This window comes from Aquarana catesbeiana, linkage group LG03 (genome assembly GCF_042186555.1).
Source record: "Aquarana catesbeiana isolate 2022-GZ linkage group LG03, ASM4218655v1, whole genome shotgun sequence".
NCBI classification, from domain to species: domain Eukaryota; kingdom Metazoa; phylum Chordata; class Amphibia; order Anura; family Ranidae; genus Aquarana; species Aquarana catesbeiana.
Window position 1 is genome coordinate 86,046,027 of NC_133326.1, and position 25,645 is coordinate 86,071,671.

Sequence of the window (25,645 nt, forward strand, 5' to 3'; positions counted from 1 at the left end):
GGCATTAAATGATTTAATATAAAATGTATATAAAATATGACAGAAGTAAAAATATCGTAATTCATACTGTAAATACTATAAAAACTTGAATTCATTGGAGTCTCCAATTGTATAAATAATATAACAGAAATATAATTAATAACATGATTAGTTCATACTGTAGAAAACAAATTAATTAAAGGCAAGTCTCTATGATAGATAATTGTATCCTTGGTTAATTGATAAAATCCAATTGATATGTAAGGTAAGATAGTGATGCAATGGTAAACATAAGGGGGCAACTATTGGCTCACAATCCCATAGTAAAGCAACATAATTGGCTCATACTGTAAACACTGTACATAACCAAATTCACTGAAGGGTGTCTCCATGATAAATAGTTATAGTCGTAATTAGTTGGTACAGTCCAGTTGGTGTATAAGGTAGTAAATGGTGATTCAGGAGCAGGTATGTAGTAGGTGTCTATAAATATTAAAAACATATATGTTGAAAGAAATTATATAGTAGGTCTATATAGGGGGAGAAGAGGGAGGGGGGTAGGGGGAGGAATAGAACCCGATTTCCCAGTACTACTTACAAATAATCCTATGAGTTTGGGCATAGGGATGGCGGGCTGGAGGCCGGCCGAAGAAACATCAGCCCCCGGGAGCTGAGGTGGACTGACCCAGATATACAACGATGGAAATCCAGTAACAGACACTAGTCCCCAGGGATGTACCCCCGTTAGTTTCAAAATTGATGTGATCCACGTGGTAGCCATCTATGAGAGGAGGGGATATATGGTACAATATAAATAGACCGTGGAAATATATAATGGGTTACTAGTGAGAAAATTGTACTGGTGCAGATACCAATCAGTGGCAGGGAAATTAAACCGAATGTAGGATCGGTGCAAGGTAGTAGAGAGGATGATGTGGCACAAAAAAGAAAAGGGAGAAAATATGTGGGGAAACCAAAAAGGTTACCTGGAAGAGGAGTGTAGGCAATGAAGGTCCGAAAGTGCACAGAGGCCATGGGGGTGACAACCGTGTGGGGGCTGGGAATGAGCTGGAGGGAGTATATAGACTCCAATGTGGTCATGGGTGTCCACCAACGTCACGCTGGCAGCCAAATTGAATCAGCAGCAGCAGCGCACCGATGTCACATAGTGACGCAGCACGCGCCGGAAGTGTGATGCTGATGCGCAATTGGACGTACGCCCGATCCTCCGCGTCACTAAAGAGGAGGTGGGGGGAGAGGAGGACACCAGAAGCGCATAGCAGCTCCCGGGACTGAGCACGACTGCCGGGAGTGGCCAACTTAGCTCATATTATAACCCAGTACAATACAAATAGGCAAAATAGTCAAGCACACACATTGTGGGTAACAGTGTGAGACAGTAACATGGTACAACCAACCTCCTCAGAACCTAAAATGACATAAGACTCTAGATTAGCAATGTAAATGTTTGTTAGTGTTTAACCACTTCAATACAGGGCACTTATACACCTTCCTGCCCAGACCAATTTTCAGCTTTCAGCGCTGTCGCAGTTTGAATAACAATTTTTATCATTTTGTTCCCACAAATAGAGCTTTCTTTTGGTGGTATTTGATCACCTCTGTGGTTTTTTATTTTTTGCTAAACCAATAAAAAAAGACAGAAAATTTTGAAAAAAATAAAAGTTTTGCTTTTGTTTCTGTTAAAAAAAATTTGTAAATAAGTAAGTTTTCTCTTTCACTGATGGGCACTGATAAGGCGGCACTGACAGGCACTGATACGGCGGCACCGATGAGGTGGCACCAATGAGCGGGCACTGACGATGGGCATTGGTAGGCGGCACTGATGGGTGGCACTGATGTGCAGCACTGATGGGCATTGATAGGCGGCACTGATGGGTACTCATGGGTGGCACTGGTTGGCACTGATGGGCACTGATAGGCGACACTGGGCACTGAAAGGCGGCACTGCTGGGCACTGAAAGGCGGCACTGCTGGGCACTGAAAGGCGGCACTGCTGGGCATTGATAGGCACTGATACGCGGCACTGATGGGCATCCCTGGCAGTGGTAGGCATTGGAGTGGGCACAGATTGGCAGCTGCCTGGGCACAGATTGGCAGCTGCCTGGGCACATATTGGTATTTCCCTGGGGGTCTAGGGGCATACCTGATGGTCTAGTGTGGATGGCCATCCTGGTGGTCCTGGGCGCTTCCCTGGTGGTCCTGGGCGGGATCCGAGGGGGGGGCTGTGCTGATAAACAATCAGCACAGACCCCCCCCCCTGTCAGGAGAGCAGCCGATCGGCTCTCCTCTACTCGCGTCTGTCAGACGCGAGTGAGGAAAAGCCGATCACCGGCTCTTCCTATTTACATCGTGATCAGCCGTGATTGGACACGGCTGATCACATGGTAAAGAGTCTCCGTCAGAGACTCTTTACCTAGATCAGAGTTGCGGTGTGTCAGACTGACACACCTCAACAACGATCGCCGCGATGCGTGCCCCCGGGGGCGCGCAGCGGCTCAGTATCCTGATCACGTCATATGACGTCCGGTCAGGATATTGAAACCACTTTGCCGCCATCATTTTGCTATATGGTGGGCGGCAATTGGTTAAATATAAAATAGACACCTGAGTTTGTAGTAACAATGGAGAGTACCAACATTCGAATAATAGGTAAGGGTGCATGCTTCCATCCCTTTTAAGTGAATAAAGTTTAAAAACAGAGCAGCAAGGTATGAGGTATGAAGTGTATTGGTATATGTCAAATCCTTGAGGGACCAGTTTAAACAGGTGCTCAAGGTTATCCCTTTATGTTGGCAATAGACGCTATGAGAGATTCTATCTTCAGGCCTCACACCTTTTGCTGGGCTGGTACATATGATAGAATGCTATGGTTGAAAAATTGGTCAGCTGAAGCATCGTGAAAAAAAAAACTCATCATGAAAAAAACAAAAAACTCCTGGCTGGTTTTCCTTTTTTGTGTGAAACGGCTGTTTGGGATATCTTGGATAATTAATGCAAAGAATTTTTAGTGGAAAGGTACCCCTTTGCCATTTAAGAAAAGGAGTAAATGTATTTCATTTAAACAAGCTCCTTCTCCAGTGCCAGGGGTATCAGCCTCTGGGCAGTCACAACGGCTTCTGCCATCAAGTTTAAAAGGTAATCCTCAGGGTCAAGCCCAGGGATAAAAGAAACCAAAAAAAAGATACTAAAGCATCCTTATGAGGGGGTGCCCCCTAGGGGTGCGCATCTTCACTGGTCTCACGATTTGATTGGATTACGATTATCTGGTCTTCGATTCGATTCCGCAATGCATCACGATTACCGACAAGCTCCCACTTCCACTTGGGCCGCCTAGGCGGCCCTTCCTCCCTGCAATCTTCTGGGACACGTCACAGTTCCCAAAAGATTGCCTGGCTATGCAGGAAAGCGCAGTGAGACATGCGCACAGTTCCCTGTATTGTCTCTGTTCTGACCAGTGGCAGCTGGTGCTCCAAATTTTTGGGGGAGCCTGAATACTGAACCTTCCCCATCAAACACAGCCACCTGTTCCCCTCAAACGCAGCCACCTGTTCCCCTCAAACGCAGCCACCTGTTCCCCTTAAACGCAGCCACCTGTGCCCGTCAAACGCAGCCACCTGTGCCCGTCAAACGCAGCCACCTGTGCCCGTCAAACGCAGCCACTTGTGGCCATTTAATGCAGCCATCACTACCCCCCCCCCACAATGCATGGGCCACCACTGGTGCTGACAGTTCCTTGGCATTGGAATGTGCACAGGATAGCCAGGGACCTGTCAGCATGGAGCGTGAGGTGTAATGTTACCGTTGTTAAAATGACTTTCTTTTAATAAATTCTGTGTTACAATGGATGATGTGCCCCACTGTACTGTGTATGTGCTTTTTTAAAAAACTGTCACTTCATACCGAATTTCATTGTAGTACGAAATATCCCGCTTATGTGACTCCCGGCCCGTCCCGCCCCTCTCCTCTCTCCGGCCGCTCTCCTCTCTCCGGCCGCTCTCCTCTCACGTCTCCTGAGTCCTGACGTCAGCAGGGAATTCTCAGCCCCGCCCGCTGACTTTAGCTATCGTATCAGAAGAGAGGCGGGCGGGACTGAGAATTCCCTGCTGATGTCAGAACTCAGGAGAGCGGAGAGGAGAGTGGAGAGGGGAGGGACGGGCCGGGAGGGGAGTCACATGAGCGGGATATTTCGTACAACAGTGAAATTCGGTATGAAAAAAAGCACATACACAATACAGCCAGCGGGGCACATCATCCATTGTAACACAGAATTTATTAAAAGAATGTAATTTTAAAAATACGCTCCGAGTGCATTCCCAGGAGGGGCGGAGCTAGTCGCCATGACGTCACCCGCAATCGATTTTCCGGTCCTTATGCATCGATGCCGCATTGGGGACACCCGAATCGCGATGCATAGATTAATTTCAGCACCCCTAGTGCCCCTGCTTGCTCGCGGAGGGGGAGAGGGAAGACTTCTGCAGTTCTCAAGGGTCTGGCAGAATGTCAAGAATGTCCTAAAGATCCAGAAAAAAAGAAGTCTGGCTTTCTAGCATTGGACTATCCTTTGGCAAAGAGTGGTCATGCTGGTCCCCTTGAAAGAGCTGGGGTTGAGGTTTTATTCAAACCTTTTTTTCACGGCAAAATCGAATGGAGATGTCAAACCCATTCTGGATCTCAAGAATCTAAACCGGTTCCTGGATATCCGCTCTTTTTTGCATGGAGTCAATCCAATCAGTTGTCTCCATCCTACAAGGAGGAGAACTTTTGACATCAATCGACGTCAAGGGTGCATACCTCTGTGGCATATTTCTTCACTCACCAATAATATCTACTTCAAGATAGAGAATCTTCATTTTCAGTTTGTAGCTCTGCTTTTCAGTCTAGCTACTGCTCCTTGAGCCCGGGTTCACACCTATGCGAATTAGATGCGGCTTACACCGCATCTAATTCGCAGGACATTTTAAAATACATTCATATGAATGCATCTGGTTCACATATGTGCGTTGCATTCGCACTGCGCATTGCACAAAAAACGTGTGCGTTTTTTGGGCATTGCGGTGCGAACTACAAGCCTATTATCTCCTATGGGAACGCATCTGATTCGCAGATGCATTGCGTTCTGAACAAGGATTTTCTCTTTCTCCTCACTACACCTCCCCCTCCCCCCCCCTCCCTCCCCCTCTCCCTCCCCCTCTCCCTGCTCTCTAATCCTGAGCAAAAACGCAATGAATCCGTTGAACAGGAGATTGTTATCTCCCCAGTGAAACCTGAGCTTCAATTCGCACCGCACATGTGTGAAACCAGGCTGAATGTTTACAGAGGTTCTGGCCCCTCCTCTAGCCAGATTAAGGGCCCAAGGTATAACAGCTACAATCTGTCTAATCGGCTCTTGACAGACCAGTCGGTAGCCTGCTTAAACCAAAGTATGGTCACCAAATTCAACTATCTGGAATACCTAGGTTGGATTCTCGACCTAGAGAAATCTTCCTTAAAACTATTAAGGTGGTTAAAATACTTGGGTTTTTTCATAGATACACCCAGGAAAGGGTATTCTTGCCCCAGGCAAAGATCAGCACCATAAAGGAATTGATTAAGGGGTCAAAGCAAGATAAATCCTTTTATTCAGCTTGTATGAGGGAAAGATGGTGGCTTCATTCGAGGCCATTCCTTATGTTCAGTTTCTTTCGAGACTCCTGCAAAACAGTATCTTATCGGCTTGGAACAAGAGGGTTCAAGCTCTAGATTTTCCAATGTGCCTGATTCCAAGGGTGCGCCGGAGCCTCAGTTTATGGTAATAACCAAAAATCTGCAAAAGGGGAAAATCCTTTCCTACAGTTACATAGTAGGTGAGGTTGAAAAAGGACACAAGTCCAACCTATGTGTGTGATTATGTGTCAGTATTACATTGTATATCCCTGTATGTTGCAGTCATTCAGGTGATTATCTAATAGTTTCTTGAAGCTATCAATGCTCCCCGCTGAGACCACCGCCTGTGGAAGGGAATTCCACATCCTTGCCGCTCTTACAGTAAAGAACCCTCTACGTAGTTTAAGGTTAAACCTCTTTTCTTCTAATTGTAATGAATGGCCACGAGTCTTATTAAACTCTCTTCTGCAAAAAAGTTTTATCCCTATTGTGGGGTCACCAGTACAGTATTTGTAAATTGAAATCATATTCCCTCTCAAGCGTCTCTTCTCCAGAGAGAATAAGTTCAGTGCTTGCAACCTTTCCTCATAACTAAGATCCTCCAGACCCTTTATTAGCTTTGTTGCCCTTCTTTGTACTCGCTCCATTTCCAGTACATCCTTCCTGAGGACTGGTGCCCAGAACTGGACAGCATACTCCAGGTGCGGCCGGACCAGAGCCTTGTAGAGTGGGAGAATTATCGTTTTATCTCTTGCGTTGATCCCCCTTTTAATGCATGCCAATATTCTGTTTGCTTTATTAGCAGCAGCTTGACATTGCATGCCATTGCTGAGCCTATTATCTACTAGGACCCCCAGGTCCTTTTCCATCCTAGATTCCCCCAGAGGTTCTCCCCCCAGTGTATAGATTGCATTCATATTTTTGCCACCCAAATGCATTATTTTACATTTTTCTACATTGAACCTCATTTGCCATGTAGTCGCCCACCCCATTAATTTGTTCAGGTCTTTTTGCAAGGTTTCCACATCCTGCGGAGAAGTTATTGCCCTGCTTAGCTTAGTATCGTCTGCAAATACAGAGATTGAACTGTTTATCCCATCCTCCAGGTCGTTTATAATGCGATGCGATGTGGTAACAACATACGCCAATCTTCTTTTTTAGGTTGGGGAGCAGTCCTGGAAGAAGCAACTGTCCAAGAGAAGTGGTCCAGATCAGAAATGACCTTGCCTATTAACATTCTAGAGATTCGGGCAGAACGCTTGGTCCTGAGGGCCTGGACATTTAATTTTCGGAGCTGTCCTGTCAGGATCCAATCCGAAAATGCCACAGCAGTGGCCTGTATCAATCACCTAGGGGGCACAAGAAGTTGTGCGGCACAGAGAAAGGGGAATCATATCCTATCTTGGGCAGAAAACAACGTACCTTGCCTATCTGCAGTTTTTTTTCATTCTAGGGATAGGAATTTGGCAGGCAGTCTATTTGAGTCGCCAGCAGTTGTTCCCAGGAGAATGGTTCCTTCACCCCGATATCTTTCTGACAATAGGTCAAAGATGGGGGATCCCAGACGTAGATCTGTTTCCGTCCAGGTTCAACAGAGAGATCGACATATTTATGTTAGGAACAAAGGATCCGCTAGCATACGGAACAGGTGCCTTGGTGTTCCCATGGAATCAGTTTTTACTGATTTATGCTTTCTCTCCTTTTCTGCGTGCATCCACGACTTCTTTGCAGGATCAAGCAGGAAGGGAAGTTGGTGATTCTTGTGGCCCCGGGGGGGGCCCAGAAGATCTTGGTATGCAGAGATCGTAAGGATGGCAGTAGGGGTCCCATGGACCCTACCACCTCGTCCAGACCTTCTCTCGAAAGGTCCGGTATTCCATCTTGCCTTACAAACGCTAAATTTAACGGTTTGGCTATTGAGACCCACACGCTGAAGAAGCGTGGGCTGTCAGGTTCAGTGGTATCTACCTTGGTTAATGCAAGGAAGCCGGCCTCCATAATTATATATTATGGAGTCTGGGAAGCATATGTCTCCTGGTGTGAAACCAGGGGTTGGCACCCCAGGAAATAGGTCAGAGGTAGAATCCTTGACTTTCTGCAGATGGGGTGAGAAATAAAGCTGGCCCTGAGTACTTTCTAAGGACAGGTCTCGGCCTTATTGGTATTATTTCAACAACCACTTGCTCCGCATTCTTTGGTTCGTAACTTTATTCAGGGGGTAACATGGCTTAATCTCCGGTTAGGTCACCCCTGAACCCTTGGGACTTGAATTTAGTTTTGTCGGCATTACAAAACAGCCTTTTTTTGAGCCAATACGACATATTCCCTTGGTCCTTTTTTGACAAGGAAACTATTTTTTCTGGTAACCATATCTGCTGCAAGAAGGGTATCAGAATTGACTGCTCTCTTTTGTAAAGCTCCATATTATTATTATTATTCACAAGGATAAGGTTGTATTGCGTCCTCATCCTAATTTTCTACCAAAGGTAGTGTCAGGTTTTCATTTAAACCTGGATATTGTTCTACCTTCATTTTTCGCAGAACCCCGTTCTGCAGAAGAGAAGTCCCTACATTCTCTTGATGTGGTGAGAGCAGTCAAAGTCTACTTAAAGGCGACTGATTAGATTCGGAAAACTGATGTTTTGTTCATATTACCTGAAGGTCCTAAAAGAGGACAGGCAGTATCTAAATCTACTATTTCTAAATTGATTCGACAAGTAATCGTTCAAGCTTATGGTTTAAAGAGGTAGATTCCACCCTCTCAAATCAAAACTCACTCCTCTAGGGCTGTTAGTGCTGCATGGGCAGTGCATCACTAAGCCTCCATGGCTCAAATCTGCAAGGCCGCAACTTGGTCTTCAATTCATACATTTACTAGATTCTATCAGGTGGATGTAATAAGGCATGAGGATATCGCCTTTGGGCGTAGTGTGCTGCAGTCAGCAGTGTAACTCCTCTAGTCTCATGTTGCCCTAATTATGTTGTGTCTCCCTCCCCTTAGTTGGCATTGCTATGGGACATCCCACATAGTGATTACTATGGCTCTGTGTCCTGTGATGTACGATTAAAGAAAATAGGATTTTTATAACAGCTTACCTGTAAAATCCTTTTCTTTTGAAGTACATCTCGGGACACAGAGGTCCCACCCCTCTTTCTAGTTTACACGTGTATTGCTTTGCTACAAAACTGAGGCACTCCCTGTATGGGAGGGGTTATATAGGGAGGCAACTTCCTGTTTAGGGTGCGCCAGTGTCCAGCACCTGAAGGTGGCCTATAACCACATAGTGATTACTATGGCTGTGTGTCCTGTGATGTACTTCAAAAGAAAAGGATTTTACAGGTAAGCTGTTATAAAAATCCTATTTTGTCAGGAGGAAAATCATTTTATTACAGTCCATTAACTGTATTTGCTTCATGTAGAAAAAAAAATACTAATTGTGCATGTTTAAGTTATCAGCATGTCAAAGCTGAACTTGACTAAACCAGGGGAACACTCTGTCCCCTTAATGCCATATAGACTTCCCCAGTTTGCTTCTCTGTACAGCACCCAGGAGCCTAAAAATGATTATGATAAAATATGACATGATGTTGTAATGGTCAGCATATGACACCCCTTCCTGCAGCTCACTATTGCCACAAAAGATAGGTGCCAAAGATGGGATGGGGCTGGCAGAGCTAGCGACCAGGACGTTATTTGCATCTGGTTTTCAGTGTTCTGTTCTTAAAGCGGTTCTAAAGCCTAAACATTTTTAACCCTAATGCATTCCCTGCATTTTTTTTACATGCTGTCACCAGTTAGTGTCTCTGATCACCACCATTCCAGTCATTAGGTGACGCTGTACTGCTCTGGTAACCGTGTAAAAAATAAATAAATAAATAAATAATTTCCTAATTTTCCAAAAAATTGTGACAAAAAATTACAAATCACAATGCCTCTTACTAAATACCTCACACTGTCGTCTTTCCAAAAATGGTTAATTTGGGGGGTATTTATGTTGTCTTGGCATTTGGGGCCTCATGAAATTAGAGTTTATACCTTTCCTACAGACTAAATAATATACTTTGATTTGGGTTATTTTTAACAAAGAAATGTAGCAGAATACATTTTGGGCAAAATTTATGAAGAGCGATTAGTTATTTGCAAAATTCTGTAACAGAGGCAAAGAAAAATGCTTTTCTTTTTTCATTTTCTGGGTTTTTTTTTTTTGCTTATTTAGCAAAAAAAAAACCCACTGGTGATTAAATATGAGTGTAATTAAAAGTATGACAGTGCTGAAAGCTGAAAATTGACCTGGACAGGACACTAGAGCGCTGGGGGCACGTAAGGTTGATGCAGGCATTTCCAGTACAGGAAATAACATTTATAACAACACTAAAGCTGAACTTTATGAGCATTGTCTTTTGCTAGACTATTTTGCTCAGCGTGTTGTGCATTTACTTAGTGCCTCTGTGTTTTTGTGCTCAGCACTATGGTTCCCAAAAGAGACACCCCAAAGGTACCAAAAATTCCACCCCCAGGCGCTGGGAACTCCAGTCGTGTCTCCACACTGTCATCCTCGTCTGAGATACCAGATATGGCAAGCCAGGGTGAGTCATTGGGACCAATTGGTGGTGCAACTGCTTCTCACATTTCAGCCCCAGTAAACGTGACTGAAGATGTGTTTTTCCTCCGCCCTGCAGGGCCTAGAAGGAAGATTAGCGACTTTAATCGCATCCTCTATCCAAAAGGATAGAAAGCCCCCTTACCAAGGGAACAGTGGGTAGAGGATCAGGTGTTACCCTCAGGTGAACAAGAAGAACAGCAAACCGTTTACTCCTCTGCGGAGGAAACAACGGTAGATGAACCTTTTTCAGCCTCACAATCTGAGAAATTGATGATACAATCTCTTACAGAGATGGTTCGTGCCTCTTTCAAGCTACCTCTAGCAGAGTCAGCTGATAGTTCTGTTTCTTCTTTAGGTTCCTTAAAACCTTCATAGCCTTTTCATGCGTTTCCTGTAATTGCATTATTAGAAAAGCTTATTTATACTGAATGGGATCACCCAGATAAGCGTTTTCTCCCTCCAAAGAGATTCACAGCACTCTATCCCATGATGGAGAAATTCACCAAAAGATGGAAGGTACCGGCAGTTGACGCTGCGATTTCCAGTATGAATAATAGTCTAACTTGCCCAGTAGACAATGCACAAATGCTTAACCGCTTGGCATCCGCGCTATAGCCGAATGACGGCTACAGCGCGGACCTGAATTCCCGGGAGGCTGTCATATGACGGCCTCCCCTGTGCACGTGCCCTGCGCGCGCCCTGCAGGGCGCGCGTGGAGCGCGCTGTGATTACCGAGTCACTGAGACTCGGGTGATCACCGATCTGTGTAAGGGGCCGGTACCGGCCCCTTACCATGTGATCAGCTGTAAGCCAATGACAGTTGATCACATGATCAAAACAAAAGCTCTGTGATCGTTTTTTTTTTTCTCCTCGCGCTGACAGTGCGAGGAGAAAAAAAAGCCGATCACCGGCTCAGCAGCAAGGGACATCGGTCCCGAAGACGAGGAGGCAATAATGCCTCATATGTGCCTCAATTGTGCCAACAGTACCCACTGACAGTGCAACCTGACATTGCCACATCACAGTGCCCACCAGTGCCATGTATCAATGCCCATAAGTGCCACCTATCAATGCCTACAAGTGCCACCTATCAATGCCCACCATTGCCCTAACAATGCCCACCATTGCCACCTAACAATGCCCACCAGTGGTGCCTAGCAGTGTACAAGATCAGTGCCCATTATTGCCACCAATCAGTGCCCATCACTGCCACCCATCGGTGCCCATCACTGCCACCTATCAGTGCCCATTGGTGCCGCCTCATCAGCGTACATCAATGAAGGAGAAAAATTACCCTTTTAAAAAATTTTATAACAAAATATAAAAAAAATAATTTTTTTTTTTTAAAAATTCGGTCTTTTTAAATTTTTTTAACAAAAAATAAAAACCGCAGAGGTGATCAAATGCCACCAAAAGAAAGCTCTATTTGTGGGGAAAAAATGATAAAAATGTAATTTGGGTACAGTGTTGCATGACCGCGCAATTGTCATTCAAAGTGCGTCAGCGCTGAAAGCTGAAAATTGGTCTGGATAGGAGGGGGGTTTAAGTGCCCGGTAAGCAAGTGGTTAAAGGTCCAACAGATAAAAGATTGGAATTTCTGTTAAAATCCTCTTTTTCTTTGGCAGGTGCAGTTACTCAGCCTGCAGTTGCGGCAATAGGCATCTGTCAGTCCCTAAAGAACCAGTTTAGACAGGCCCTTAAAGAGGTCCCTGCACAACAGGCCCTCGTTTTGGCAGAACTACCAAGGGCACTATGTTTTGCCATAGACGCCATAAAAGACTCTATTCACCAGGCGTCCCGCCTTGCGCTTGTGCTAGTACACATGCGTAGGACACTGTGGGTAAAAAATTGGTCAGCCGAAGCACCTTGCAAAAGGCTTCTGACTAGTTTGCATGGGGATCAACTATTTGGGGAGGATTTGGACAAATACATCCAAATGATTTCTAGTGGGAAGAATACTCTTTTGCCGATCAAAAGAAAGTATGAATGTCCTTCATTTAAACTGACTCTTTCCCCTGCGCCAGGGGTATCCGCCTCTAAGCAGTGGCGACGGCCTCCACCGTCAGACTCTAGAGGAAATCCTCAGGGTCAGGCCCAGGCACAGAAGAAGACCTGGGGCCGGAAATCTGCAAAGCCGAATACTAAAGCCTCATTATGAAGAGGCGCCCCCCCTCACCAGAGTGGGGGGAAGACTTCTGCAATACTCAGAAGTCTGGCAAGAGGAAATTCAGGACAGATGGGTCATCTCCACGGTGTCTCTAGGATACAAACCAGAATTTCGGGAGTTTCCACCGTCACGTTTTCTGAGATCAAACGTTCCCAAAGATCCAGAGAAAAGGCAATCTCTGTTTCAGGCATTAGACCGATTACTGGCTTAAGGGGTGATCATACAGATCCCCACAGAAGAGCAAGGTTTGGGGTTTTATTCAAACCTCTTTATGGTACCAAAACCAAATGGAGATGTCAGACCCATTCTAGTTCTAAAGAATCTAAATCAGTTCCTGAAGATCCACTCCTTTCGCATGGAGTCGATCAGGTCAGTAGTTTCTATCCTACAAGGGGGAGAACTTCTGGCGTCTATCGACATCAGGGATGCATATCTGGCATGTACCTATATATCCCGCTCACCAAAAGTTTCTGCGGTTCGAAGTAGAACAGCAGCATTTTCAGTTTGTAGCCTTGTCCTTCGGGCTAGCTACAGCACCCCGGGTGTTCACAAAAGTGCTGGTCCTACCTCTAGCCAGGTTAAGGGCACAGGGCATAACAGTTTTGGCGTACTTAGATGATCTGTTGCTTATAGACCAGTTGGTGGCTCAGTTGGAGCAAAGCGTTACGCATTACAACCAGCTACCTGAAAAATCTGGGTTGGATTCTCAACCTAGGGAAATCTTCCTTAAAACCACTAAAAAGCCTGGAGTACTTGGGTCTGATCATAGACACAGCCCAGAAAAAGGTGTTCTTGCCTCAGGAAAAAATCAACTCCATAAGAGAGCTGGTACAGATGGTCAGGTCGAAAGGAGATCCCTCCATTCGCCTTTGCATGAGGTTGTTAGAAAAGATGGTGGCTTCATTCGAAGCGGTCCCCTATGCCCAGTTCCATTCAAGAATGTTGCAAAAGAGTATCCTGTCCGCTTGGAACAAAACGATCCAAGCTTTAGACTTGCCAATGGGACTGTCGCCAAGGGTTTCACAAAGCCTCAGTTGGTTACTAACCCAGAATCTGCTGAAGGGAAAATGCTTCAGACCAGTTATCTGGAAAGTGGTAACGACAGATGCCAGCCTTTTAGGCTGGGGAGCAGTATTAGAGAAGACAACTGTCCAAGGACAGTGGTCAAGAACTAAAAGAGCCTTGCCCATCAACATCCTAGACATTCGGGCAGTGCGTCTGGCTCTGAAGGCCTGGACTTTCAGGTTACGGGATTGTCCTGTCAGGATCCAATCCGACAGTGCCACAGCTGTGGCCTATATCAATCACCAAGGGGGCACCAAGAGGTGCGCAGACAGAGGTGAACCATATTCTAACTGGGGCAGAAAGGAATGTTCCGTGCCTATCGGCAGTCTTCAATCCGGAAATAGAGAATTGGCAAGCGGACTAGTTAAGTCACAAGTAGTTATTCCCAGGGGAATGGTCTCTTCACCCCAACGTTTTTCGGGCTGTTTGTCAAAGATGGGGGACTCCGGACAAAGATCTTCTAGCATCAAGATTCAACGTGAAGTTAGTCAACTTTGTGTCCAGGACAAGGGATCCTTTCGAATGCTGAACAGATGCGTTGGTGACCCCGTGGGATCAGTTTCCACTGATCTATGCATTTCCCCCTATTCAGTTGCTTCCTCGACTTCTTTGCAGGATCAAGCTGGAAAGAAAGCCAGTAATTCTGGTAGCACCAGCATGGCCCAGAAGGTCATGGTATGCAGAAATCGTAAAGATGGCAGTGGAGGATCCATGGTCCCTTTCACTAAGGCCAGACCTGCTTTCACAGGGGCCAATATTCCATCCTACCTTACAAACGCTAAATTTAACTGCTTGGCTATTGAAACCCACATTCTGAAGAAACGTGGGCTTTCCGGGTCAGTTATCTCTACTTTGATTAATGCAAGGAAGGCAGCTTCCAGAACTAATTATTATAGAGTCTGGGGGGCTTATGTTTCCTGGTGGGAATCCAAGGGTTGGCACCCTCGGATATATATCATAGGCAGAATTCTTGCCTTTCTACAATTAATGAGATGAAGTTGGCATTGAGTACTATTAAGGGCCAAGTGTCAGCTTTATCGGTCTTATTTCAAAGACCGCTTGCGTCACATTCTTTAGTCCAGGGTTTTATGCAAGGGGTGATGCGGATTAATCTGCCAGTTAAATCGCTTTGAACTCTTGGGACTTGAACTTAGTTTTGTCAGTGTTACAAAAACAGCCATTTGAACCGATACAGCATATTCTCTTAGTCCTTCTGACAAGGAAGCTGGTGTTCTTGGTTGCTATATCCTCAGCAAGGACGGTTTCCGAATTGGCTGCTCTTTCTTGTAAAGAACCATAATTGATTATTCATAAGGACAGAGTGGTGTTGCACCCTCGTCCAGATTTTTTGCCAAAAGTGGTCTCGGGTTTTCACCTGAACCAAGATATTGTACTGCCTTCGTTTTTTCCAAAACCATGTTCCAGGGAAGAAAAGTCACTACATTGTCTTGATGTGGTAAGAGCAGTGAAAGTCTATTTAAAGACAACTGCTCAGATTCGGAAGACTGATGTCTTATTTGTACTGCCAGAGGGTCCTAAGAAAGGACAGGGAGCGTTGAAATCCACTGTCGCTAAGTGGATTTGGCAAGTTATAATTCAGACTTATGATTTAAGGGGTAAGATTCCACCTTTTCAAGTCAAAGTGCACTCTACCAGGTCAGTTAGTGCTTCTTGGGCAGTGCGTCACCAGGCCTCCATGGCTCAGATCTGTAATGCCCTGTAAACACGGTTGGATTTTCCGACAGAAAATGTGTGATAGGACCTTGTTGTCGGAAATACCAACCGTGTGTGGGCTCCATCACACATTTTGCAATCGGAATTTCTGACACACAAAGTTTGAGAGCTTGCTATAAAATTTTCCGACAACAAAATCCGTTGTCGGAAATTCCAATCGTGTGTATACAAATCCGACGCACAAACTGCCACGCATGCTCAGAATAAATTAAGAGACGAAAGCTATTGGCTACTGCCCCATTTATAGTCCCGACGTACGAGTTTTACGTCACCGCGTTTAGAACGATCGGATTTTCTGACAACTTTGTGTGACCGTGTGTATGCAAGACAAGTTTGAGCCAACATCCGTCGGAAAAAATCCATGGATTTTGTTGTCGGAATGTCCGATCAATATCCGACCGTGTGTACAGGGCATAAGACCACAACTTGGTCTTCAATACATACATTCACCAAATTTTATCAGATGGATGTAAGGAGGTATGAGGATATCGCCTTTGGGTGCAGTGTGCTGCAGGCAGCAGTATAGGTCCTCAAGTCTGTGGGTACCCTATGGGTTGTCTCTCCCTCCCCTCAAATAGCATTGCTATGGGACGTCCCATTAAGTTAATAACTATGGCTCTGTGTCCCATGATGTACAATAAAGAAAATAGGATTTTTAGAACAGCTTACCTGTAAAATCCTTTTCTTGGAGTACATCATAGGACACAGAGGTCCCTCCTCTCTTTTTGGGGTTTAGATATATTGCTTTGCTACAAAAACTGAGGTACTCCTGGAAGGAGGAGGGGTTATATAGGAAGTGAACATCCTGTATTGGGTATACCAGTGTCCATCACCTGAAGGTGCCTATATACCATTAAGTTAATAATTATGGCTCTGTGTCCCATGATATACTCCAAGAAAAGGATTTTACAGGTAAGCTGTTATAAAAATCCTATTTGATCCCCTGCAGATTTTGTAAGTTTTCCCAATTACAGAAAAATTAAGGGTCTATCATTTTTATCATAGGTGTATTCTACATGATAGAGACAGAATATCAACCAAAAATCCAGAAAAAACATGATACAAAAGTTATAAATTGAGTTGCAGTTCAGTGAGTAAATCCCCGAATCCTTAAGGTTTCTAGGCTGTCGCTTGGCAACTCTAATGCCGCGTACACACGGTCGGACTTTTCGTCTACAAAAGTCCAACGGACGCCGACGGACTAAAGCTGGCTGGTAATCCGATCGTGTGTGGGCTTCTCCGGACTTTCAGCAGACTTTTTCAGCCTCAAATCCGACGGACTTTAGATTTGAAACATGCTTCAAATCTTTACGTCGTAACTACGACGGACCCCGAAATCCGCTCGTCTGTGTGCTAGTCCGACGGACAAAAACCCATGCTAGGGCAGCTATTGGCTACTGGCTATGAACTTCCTTATTTTAGTCCGGTGTACGTCATCACGTACGAATCCGTCGGACTTTTGTGTGGTCGTGTGTAGGCAAGTCCGTTCGTTAGAAAGTCTGCTACAAATCCGCCGAAAGTCCGCCGGAAGTCTGTCGGACAGGCTGTCGGACTTTTGTAGACGAAAAGTCCGACCGTGTGTACGCGGCATAAGTTTCAGCTTCCTCCATAAGTTTTCTATAGGATTAAGGTCTGGAGACTGGCTAGGCCACTCCATGACCTTAATGTGCTTCTTCCTGAGCCACTCCTTTGTTGCCTTGGCAGTATGTTTTGGGCCATTGTCGTGCTGAAAGACCCATAAATGACCCATCATGTTCTAGCTGAGGGAAGACGGTTCCAAGATTTTACAATACATGGCCCTGTCCATTGGCCCCCTCAATGCGGAAAAGTCGGTCTGTACCTTTTAGCAGAGAAATAGCCCCAAAGCATAATGTTTCCACCTCCATGCTTGACTGTGGGGATGGTGTTCTTAGGGTCATTGTCAGCATTTTTCTTCCTCCAAACATGGCGAGTCCCCATCCTCAAGAAGGCACATTGTACAATCATGCCAATGAACATCTAAATGATTCAGAAAGGATTGGGAGAAAGTGCTGTGGTCAGATGAGACCAAAGTTGTGCTCTTTGGCATTAACTCGACTCGCCATCTTTGGAGGAAGGAAAATGCTGACTATGACCCTAAGAACACCACCCCTACAGTCAAGCACGGAGGTGGAAACATGATGTCTTGGGACTGCTTCTCTGCTAAAGGTACAGTCCGACTTTGCTGCATTGAGGGGCCAACGGACAGGGCCATGCATTGTAAAATCTTGGATTAGAACCTTCTTTCCTTAGCCAGAACACTGAAAATGGGTCGTGTATGTGTCTTCCAGCATGACAATGACCCAAAACATACCGTCAAGGCAACAAAGGAGTGGCTGAAGAAATACATTAAGGTCATGGAGTGGCCTAGTCAGTCTCCAGACCTTAATCCTATAGAAAATTTATGGAGGGAGATGAAACTTCAAGTTGCCAAAAGACAACCAAGAAACCTTAAGGATTTAGAGAAGATCTGTAAAGAAGAGTGGACCAAAATCCCTCCTGAGATGTGTGTGAACCTGGTCATCAACTACAAGAAACGTCTTACCTCTGTGCTTGCCAACAAGGGTTTCTCCACCAAGTACTAAGTCCATGTTTTGCTTGGGGATCAATGACCTATTTCACCCACTGAACTGCAACTTATATTGTAGCATTTGTTTTATGTGTTTTTTCTGGATTTTTGGTTAATATTCTGTCTCTATCATTTAAAATACACCTATGATATAAATTTTAGACCGTTCATTTCTTTGTAAGTGGGCAAACTTACAAAATCTGCAGGGGATCAAATAATAATTTTTTCCCCACTGTATGTTGATTATACATCACTTTGTTTTTATGTTGTGCTTATCACTCAGTGGCAGCCAGTGTGTGGACATATCATGGGCATGTAAGGCACATCATCTCTTATACCCCGGTTTTCTTTTATTACTAATGAAGATTTCTTAATTATCTATTCACTTTGTATCTTAATCTCGTAAAGAAGGGTTAATTGGGTATAATTCCATACTTCATGCGCAGCACTGCTAGCTCCTTGTGCTGTCATAGCAGCTAAATATTACAATACAGATGAAGGTTAAAAGCAACTTATTCCCTCAGGAATGGGAGTGAGGAAGAATATGAGGTCATTTTCTATTTTCTTGCTTTTGAAATATTAGCTGAAGTAGGACCTTGGAAGAGAGTCAGTAGGACTTGCTAATAAGGGATGATGTAATGATACCCATGATGTTCTTGCAGTACTTAAGAAGCACATGATGAGAATACAAATTCGTAATGGGAGTTTTGGTGGGGAGGTTGACGTGCATATTTTTCACATAAAAAAACACACATTTGGATTTTAATATGCAACTTTATTGAAGTAAGTAATTTGCTAAAAAGAAGCTATTAAAATATATTTTTGGTATTTTTGAAAGCAAACATTGTTTGATTACTTTGTTTGATTAATACATTTTTATCACAGGGTTTGCTAGCCAACGGCTGTGTTGTTTCTACTGGAAGTTTTCTAAACCATGCTGGATGTTGGAATTCGTTATTGAAAACTTACATTTCAAAACAAGTTAGAGATGCAGTGATGTGTCCTAGCCTTACCCATTTTTTTTTTTTATTTTTAATATGTAAGATATGGGTAAAGCATTGGTAAGAATTTTGATAAGGACAAGAAAATGTATGGGGGGGGGGGGCTCACCTATAACATTATTTAAATAATAAGCAACTTTACTGTATATATTAGTTAAAGAAGCATAATTTAAAGTTTGCCTAAAATCCTAATAAAGTATACATTTCAGTTGTATACCTTAACAGACAGATGAAGACACTGCGCACAAAGACTAATGCCCCGTACACACGGTCGGATTTTCCAATGGAAAATGTCCGATCGGAGCGTGTTATCGGAAATTCCGAACGTGTGTGGGCTCCATCGGACATTTTCCATCGGATTTTCCGACACACAAAGTTGGAGAGCAGGATATAAAATTTTCCGACAACAAAATCTGTTGTCGGAAATTCCGATCCTGTGTACACAAATCCGACGGACAAAGTGCCACACATGCTCAGAATAAATAAAGAGATGAAAGCTATTGGCCACTGCCCCGTTTATAGTCCCGACGTACGTGTTTTACGTCACCGCGTTCAGAATGATCGGATTTTCCGACAACTTTGTGTGACCTTGTGTATGCAAGACAAGTTTGAGCCAACATCCGTCGGAAAAAATCCTAGGATTTTGTTGTCGTAATGTACGAACAAAGTCCGACCGTGTGTACGCCCTATAACAGGTTGCCTCTGCAACTTTTAATTTCTATTTTAATAGATTGGAGTTGTAGCATTGCAATATATAGAAAAGTTACCCCAGAAAGGTACCATGATCGCAAGTTAACACCTGATAAATTTCCCGATGCCTAAATGGTGTGAGGCTATTGTCTTAAAATGATATAATATTACTTTATCGGGGCTATAGAGTCTCTGTGCTGCAATCAAGTACATAATGATTTCAGTAATACCTGTGTAGACCTTATACAAATATTGTAAACTTTATTTAATTTGTTACTTTTTCTTTTCAGTAATTTTAGTTTGCTGTCACTAGAATATAAAGTACAGAGCAGTTTTTAACCACTTGCCTACAGGGCCCTTTCACCCCCTTCCTGCCCAGGCCAATTTTCAGCTTTCAGCGCCGTCACAGTTTGAGTGACAACTGCGCGGTCATGCAACACTGTACCCAAATAAAATTTTTATATTTTTTCCCCAACAAATAGAGATTTCTTTTGGTGGTAAGTGGTCACCACATTTTTTTTTTTTTTTTGCTAAACAAATGAAAAAAGACAGAGAATTTAAAGTAAAAAAAATGTTTCATAGTTTGTTATAAAATTTTGGAAATGTTTGTAAATTTTCTCCTACACTGATGTGGAGTGATGGGCACTGATAGGCGGCACTGATGGTCTGCACTGATACAGTGCCTTGAAAAAGTATTCATACCCTTAAAATTTTCCACATTTTGTCATTTGTTACAACCAAAAACTTAAATGTATTTTATGGGGATTTTATGTGATAGACCAACACAAAGTGGCACATAATTGTGAAGTGGAAGGAAAATGATAAATGGTTTTCAATTTATTTTTTACAAATAAATATCTGAAAAATGTGGCGTGCATTTGTATTCAGCCCCCTTAAGTCAATACTTTGTAAAACCACCTTTTGCTGCAATTACAGCTGCAAGTCTTTTTGGGGATGTCTCTACCAGACTCTAGAGAGTGACGATTTTTGCCCATTCTTCTTTGCAAAATAGCTCAACCTTTGTCAGATTAGATGGAGAGCGTCTGTGAACACCAATTTTCAAGTCTTGGATTTAGGTTTGGACTTTAACTGGGCCATTCTAACACATGAATATGCTTTGATCTAAACCATTCCATTGTAGCTCTGGCTGTATGTTAAGGGTTGTCCTGCTGGACGGTGAATCTCTGCTCCAGTCTCAAGTCTCAAGACTCTAACAGGTTTTCTTCCAAGATTGCCCTGTATTTGACTCCATCCATCTTCCTATCAACTCTGACCAGCTTCCCTGTCCCTGCTGAGAAAAGCATCCCCACAACATGATGCTGCCACCACCATGTTTAACCAATTGCCGACGTCATTATACGGCGGCAGGTCATCACGATCCCGCGAACTGTCGTAGCTGTACGTTGGCTCCTTTAAGCGGGATAGCAGGCACGCGTGCGCAGCTGTACTGCGGTGGTGCCAATGCTTGTCACTGGCAGTCGCGTTGACCACTGGCCAAGCGCGATCGCGGGCACGAGAGGCAGAATAGGGACGCATGTGTGTAAACACACAAATCCCTGTTCTGTGAGGAGAGGAGATGCAGATCGTGAGTTCCTAATAGCTAGGAACCTCGATCTGTCATCTCCTATAGTCAGTCCCCTCCCCCTACAGTTAGCACACACACTAGGGAACACAGTTAACGCTATACGTTTGCGCAAACCAATCACTATACACTTACTGCGATTTTTATTATCAAAAATATGTAAAAGAGTACATATCGGCCTAAACTGAGGAAAAAAAATTAGCTTTTTTTAAAAAAAAAATGGGTACAGCGTCAATTTTGTTTGGATACAGCGTTGCACGACCACGCAATTGTCAGTTAAAGTGACGTATTGCCGTATCGCAAAAAATGGCTTGGTCATTGAGCAGCAAAATCTTCCGGGGCTGAAGTGGTTAACGGTGGGGATGGTGTGTTCAGGGTGATGTGCAGTGTAAGTTTTCCGCCACACATAGCGTTTTACTTTTAGGCAAAATAGTTCAATTCTGGTTTCATCTGACCAGAGCACCTTCTTCCACATGTTTTCTGTGTCCCCCACATGGCTTCTCGCAAACTGCAAATGGGACTTCCTTTGGCTTTCTTTCAACAATGGCTTTTTTCTTTCTACTCTTCCATAAAGGCCAGATTTGTGAAGTGCACGACTAATAGTTGTCCTGTGGACAGATTCTCCCTCCTGAGCTGTGGATCTCTGCAGCTCCTCCAGAGTTACCATGGGCCTCTTGGCTGCTTCTCTGATTAATGCTCTCCTTGCCCGGCCTGTCAGATTAGGTGGACGGCCATGTCTTGGTAGGTTTGCAGTTGTGCCATACTCTTTCCATTTTCGGATGATGGATTGAACAGTGCTCCATGAGATGTTCAAAGCTTGGGATTTTTTTTTTATAACCTAACCCTGCCTAAAACTTCTCCGCAACTTTATTCCTGACCTGTCTGATGTGTTGTTCACTAACAAACCTCTGAGGGCTTCACAGAACAATTGTATTTATGCTGAGGTTAAATTACACGCAGATGGACTCTATTTACTAATTAGGTGACTTCTGAAGGCAATTGGTTCCACTAGATTTTAGTTAGGGGTATCAGAGTAAAGGGGGCTGAATACAAATGCACGCCACACTTTTCAGTTATTTAGTTGTAAAAAAAAATGAAAACCATTTATCATTTTCCTTCCACTTCACAATTGTGTGCCACTTTGTGTTGGTCTATCACATAAAATCTCAATAAAATACATTTACATTTTTGGTTGTAACATTACAAAATGTGGAAAATTTCAAGGGTTATGAATACTTTTTCACGGCACTGTAGGTGGCACTGATGGGCACTAATAGGCGGCATTGGTGGAACTAATGAAGAGGCACTGGTGGGCACTGATAGGTGGCAGTGATAGCCGGAAACTGATAGGCAGCACTGATGAGCACTGGTAGACGGCACTCATGGGCACTGATAGATGACACTGATGAGGAGGCACTGATTGGCAGCAATGGTGGGGTACTGATTGGCAGCACTGGTAGGACTTTAGGACACTGATAATCAATGCCGATGTCCCTTTACTACAAGCCGGTTATCGGTTCTCTTCACCTCTCCTCAAGCTGTCGACATGAGGAAAGAAAAGTCGATAACCGGCTTGTGTTTACATCTTGTGATCACCTGTGATTGGCCCTTTACTACATGATCAGCTAAGTCCTTTGGACTCGGCGATCACAGAGAGCGCCGCCCGCGCGCCGCGATCACAGGAGGACGTCAAAAGATGCCCTCCCGGCAAAGTAAGCCCACACTGTAGCTGTCATTCGGCTATAGCACGGGTAGCAAGCGGATAATTAATATAGTACACAGTAGCTAGGGTGCAGCCTGGACAGCCATCCCGCTCCCTTCTTCCAGGTGGGGAGCTGTAAAATCATGACAACTTCAGGAGTCTGCTTTAAAGCGGACCTTCGGTAATTTTTTCATCTTTCCATCTATTAAATCTTCTGCCCTTGTTTTAACTTTGGATAGTAAAACATATTCTGCCAGTAAATACCTTATACAGCCCTATTCCTGTTTCTTGTTTGGTCATTAGCCTAGGCTTATGACCACATGCACAGCTCTCTCTCTCTCACTCTTGTGAGAGTTTACCAGGAAGGGAAGGGGGATGAGTCATAAGAGGGCCAATGTGAGCTGGAGGTGTGCCTCTGGGTGTTTGTGTAAATCCAGGAAGTGAACAGGCAGCAGCTTCAGCTGCCCACAGTTAAACTGGTTGCAGCCAGACTCAGTGGAGGGAGATTTCTGCAGCATATTTGGCAAGTATAGAATGACAGTATATATACAATAATATGCAAAGTGGTTGGAGGGAAGCTTCAGGATGGCAAAGATGTTTTTATTACAAATTATGTGAGCAGACTGCAGTTCCTCTTTAAGTTGGTTCCAGGGCTTTGTAGGTGAATGTATTTATCTCCATTGCTTATATCACTGCCTTGAAAGCAGAATAAAGCCAGCTCTTCTAAAGGTAATATAATTTGTATATGTGTGACTGAGACCAATCATGGAATCTGAGCAAAGCACATAGGTCTGTAGTGTTTACTTAGCTCTCTCCAAAGCTCAAAGTATCATTTCTCTCTGGTGCTTTGTTCCTCTGTTATCAGCGTGAGTCACTTGGCTGACCGCTTGTCTATTCAGAACACAGTTCTTCTGCTGTGTGGAGGGGCTGTGTGCCTTTCCACCAATCAGCTCTCACACACTGTTACTGCAGTCTCTCCGCCCCCTCCTCTATGCTCCTGACATTAAGAAAGATTTTAACACTTTTCTGCCCTTTTGAAGATGAAGAAAGAAAGAAGAATGCAGATAAACAAGTAAAACCTATGTAGGATGATTTGTTTCATCCCTGTGTATGTGAGGGTTTACAACCACTTTAAGTTAACCTGCCCAGTTTAAAACCACAGAAGTGTTCTAGACAAATATGTTCCTTGCAGGTTAGTGAGGACCTGACTGTTAAAAGAGACCCGTTGTCTGCATATAAATCTTATTGAGTTTGCCCTGGGTTTAGAACCTTATGTACCCACACTGTTAGATACTTACCTGTCATGTAGAGACGAATGTTAGAGGCTTCATGTGGCAGTAGATCCTATGTCTGGCATAGCTGTGTAGCTTAATCCTCACTGCACAGCAGAGACCATTCCATCAAGACCCTGTTATTGGTTACAGAGGTCCACTGAAACAGCAGTTTCTTTACAAGTAGCTATGAAACATATTTTGTAAGGTCCCTAAGCCCTCGTTCACATTGGAGCGACTTGTCATGCGATTTGACAGGTAAGATAAACCCTATTGCACCCTATTGTCTGCAATGGTCAAGTTCAAATCGATGCGCCGCCGACTTTGCAGTGCTGTGTCAATTTGAAAAAGTAGTTCCTGCACTACTTTTGGCGATTTCAGGTGCGACTTGTATAGACATCTAGATCATCACATACATGAAGCCGCACAGATGTCTCCAAAGTCGCACCTGAAGTTGCACTGACATGCAGCTTTGAAATCGTCCCATTTCAGATGAAGTCGCACAATTTCAAAGCCGCATTCAATGTGAATGAGGGCTTAAGATATGTTCACACTACATGCAGTGACCTGCTAGGGCACATGGAAAATTGTTGTGTTTCATGTACCCTGTTGCTGGTGCTAGGACCTGGGTCTAAAACTGAAAACTCTACTGTGTCTTGTGATGTCTCTCCTTGCTTAGTCACTTGGGATGCCAGACAGCTCCCCGGACAATTCCTTCAATGATCTTACAACTCTGTTTTTCTTGAACCTTGAACTCTTTGCTCCTTCCATGAACTTCCTGATTTAAGCTATGTCTCTGCACTTCCTGTTTGCCAGATTGTTGTGCTTTTTCTGTCTTTTTGCTCCTGCTGCAATCCATATCTTCACTATTACTCGTTTCCAACCTTTGGCTTGTTCCTCGACTACGCATCTTCTTGATCCCAACTTGCATCCACTCGTTACCGACCTTCGACTTGTTTATTGATTATGCTTTTGCTTATCCCTACCTGCTATATCTGCTACTGGACCCCGGCTTGCTCACCTCCTGGTGGGGTGCTCCTGAGGACCGCAACCTGGTACTAACACGCAGCAAAACCCATCTTCACCATCGGGAGCTCTGGGGAACACTGCTTAGTACTTATACTCCACACCTCAGGTGAACCCATGTCATCCACCATGACCTGCTTCTGTGCTTACAGAGCTGGTTGTTGGGTGCTTCTGTACTGCTATAGCTACTGGCCTCCAAACCTGACTTCAGACCGTGACAGCTGGTGTGACGTATGGTCTGGAAAAATGCAGCCCACCACACAGTTCACTAGTGTGAACAAGCCTTAAAACTATAGGGCAGCAGGAGGAGAAACGTGTACCATGTTTTCTGACAATGATCAGCTTAAGGCAGTGGGTTCTTGTCTATTTAGTCTTAGCTGATCTTTTTTTTTTTTAATCTGTTTACAGAAATCTGTTGTTCTAGCTCAAGTTTTATGAGCAACCAAATGAGTCATTCTGCTTCCTATCTGTTGTGTTCAGATGGGCTACCTGGAGTCCCAAACAAAGATGGTGTCCAAATTAAATCCCTTCTGCTGTGCTCTTGCTTTAGAATATCCATAAGCTCTATAAAAT

General features: G+C 44.1%; 1 protein-coding gene across 4 annotated transcripts in view; it reads left to right on the forward strand.

The window, feature by feature from the left end:
• TEX9 (testis expressed 9) overlaps positions 1 to 25,645 on the forward strand; it is a 126,211-nt gene that overhangs the window by 62,447 nt on the left and 38,119 nt on the right. The gene's annotated exons all lie outside the window — the stretch shown is intronic.